Raw genomic sequence first — 2,708 nt, forward strand, 5'->3', positions numbered from 1 at the left:
TTATAGGAGGCAAAGATGGAGGAAATTATTCCTGATAAGAATGTGAGAGTTATCTCTGTAGTGACTCCAGTGATTATATCAAAAAAATATCAAATTTGACCAAAAAATTAGGAGATGCTACAAACAACTCTCTTTTCTGAGGATAAGCAACACTGTTTCTTGGTGTGCATGAAGATAACCCAGAGAGTTAAGGAAGTCACTAAGAAGAGTGTACTGGGGATGCTCTAGGAAAAGACTGAATGCTGAGGCGATTTACAGTCCAAAGGGTTTTGATTTGCCAAGAAGAAAATGAACCTCATGGATCAGAACAACAACCTCCCACCTTATGCCCAGGGCCTGGCCTTCCCTCAGGGTGCCATGACTCCTGGAATCCCTATCTTTAGTCTGATGATGCCTTATGGCACAGGACTGACTCCACAGCCTATTCAGAACACCAACAGTCTGTCTATATTGGAAGAGCAGCAAAGACAGCAGCAGCAGCAGGTGGCAATGGCAGCTGTTCAGCAGTCGATGTCCCAGCAGGCAACCCAGGGGGCCTCGGGCCAGACACCACAGCTTTTCCACTCACAGACTCTTAACAACCGCACCCTTGCCGGGCACCACTCCCCTGTATCCCTCCCCCATGACCCCTATTACCCCTGCCACGCCAGTCTCAGAGAGCTCTGGGATTGTGCCACAGCTGCAAAATATTGTATCCACAGTGAATCTTGGTTGTAAACTTGACCTAAAGACCATTGCACTTCGTGCAGGGAATGCTGAATATAATCCCAAGTGGTTTGTGCTGCTGTAATTATGAGACTAAGAGAGCCCCGGACCACTGCACTGATATTCATTTCTGGGAAGATGGTGTGCACAGGAGCCAAGAGTGAAGAACAGTCCAGACTAGCAGCAAGAAAATATGCCAGGGTTGTACAGAACTTGGGTGTTCCAGCTAAGTACTTGGACCTCAAGATTCAGAACATGGGGGGCGGGGGCTGTGATGTGAAGTTCCCTATAAGGTTAGAAGGCTTTGCGCTTACCCACCAACAGTTCAGTAGTTACGAGCCAGAGTTATTTCCTGGTTTAATCTACAGAATGACCAAACCGAGAATTGTTCTCCTTATTTTTGTTTCTGGAAAAGTTATATTAACAGGTGCTAAAGTCAGAGCAGAAATTTATGAAGCCTTTGAGAACATCTACCCTATTCTAAAGGGTTTCAGGAAGACAATGTAATGGCTGTCATCTATTCCTGCCTCCCCCATCCACTTGTTTTTTTAATTTTTTTAAACATCTTTATTGGAGTATAATTGCTTTACAATAGTGTGTTAGTTTCTGCTGTTTTTTTTTTTTTTAACACATCAGTTTTGGTACATTTAGTGGTGTTGTGGACGGCCCCATGTGATGAGAGGATGGATGTTTGGTTGTAGGTTGAAGCATGAAGTGAAGCTCTTCTGCATGTGTACCTCATAACGATGTCAGGAAGGGGTATTATTTCTGCACAGAGAACACCAAAGCATTACTGTAAGTTGCTCGAACTGGGCTGCTATTTGGGCAGAGCTGCCCATTTATTTATATTTAGATTTTAACACTTACTGCTGTTGACAGGTGGGTTTAAGGGACAAAACTTTAAGTATTAAAGCCACCTCAACAATTGATTGGACTTTATTTTGTTTAATTTCTCCCCTATAAACCACAGTTTTTATATTTCTACCAGAAAAGTAAAAATCTGTTTTTAAAGCGTTGTTTTCTAATTTGTAACTCCTAGGGGTTATTTTTGTGCCACATTCCACCTTTACAGTATTGCAGGACAGAATAGAAATGTATTAATGAAAACAAATGGCTGTACATATTTTTCTTCCTTCAGAGTACTCTGTACAATAAATGCTGTTTATAAAAGTGAAAAAACAAAAAACAAGGTGAGAAAAGATCTCCTGAGGAAGAGACCCTCATGCTGAGATCTAGGGAGTTTGCCTTGAGAAAAGTCAGTGAGGAGCACTATAAATGGAAAGAACAGCATACATAATGACCTTGAAATAGAAAAGGGACTGCCTTGTTTAAGAAAGTGAGAAAAAGACCAGTGTGCCTGAAGAAGAGTACATGATGTGGAGAATGGCAGAAGATGAGGATGTCGAAATATAAAGAGGTCCAATCATGCAGGGCCTTAACAGGTCATGATACCTGACTCTGAATTTTATCCAAAGTGTAATAGAAAGTTTTCGAATAGATCTATGTAATAAAGTAACATGCTTTATTTAACATTTTTAAAAATCACTTTGCTGAGTGAAGAATGAATTAGATGAGGCAAGAATGGAACCAGAGAGACAAGTTGGGATTCTTTTGTAGTGACTCATGTGTGGCTTGACTAAGATAGTGTCAGTAGAAGTCAGAGGTGGATCCCAGATATATGTGGGCACTACAATTGACATGATTGGCTGGTGTATCTGTTTCAGGGAAGAGTAAGGCAAGAGGAAAGCAAATCAAGATTTCAGAGCAAGGAATCAAGGAATTCATAAGTATCTGGCTAGAAAAATTGTAGATGGATGATGATGCTATTAACTGGAGTGGGGAAGATTGTGGATGGGAAGCAAGTTTGGTAGAAAAAAAAACAATAGTTTCACTTTTCAACATGTTTTTTGATATTACTATGAGATATCAAAGTGGAAATTTCAAGTGGACAGATGGATATGAAAATCTGGAAATACAAATTTGAAAATCATCAACATTGGATG

The 2,708-nt window shown here is 40.5% G+C and overlaps 1 pseudogene; it reads left to right on the top strand.

Moving 5' to 3' along the window:
• The first annotated feature begins 297 nt into the window (after positions 1-297).
• LOC131747865 (TATA-box-binding protein pseudogene) lies at positions 298-1,233 on the top strand (annotated as a pseudogene).
• Positions 1,234-2,708: the final 1,475 nt, after the last annotated feature.

This window comes from Kogia breviceps, chromosome X (assembly GCF_026419965.1).
Source record: "Kogia breviceps isolate mKogBre1 chromosome X, mKogBre1 haplotype 1, whole genome shotgun sequence".
Lineage (NCBI taxonomy): Eukaryota > Metazoa > Chordata > Mammalia > Artiodactyla > Physeteridae > Kogia > Kogia breviceps.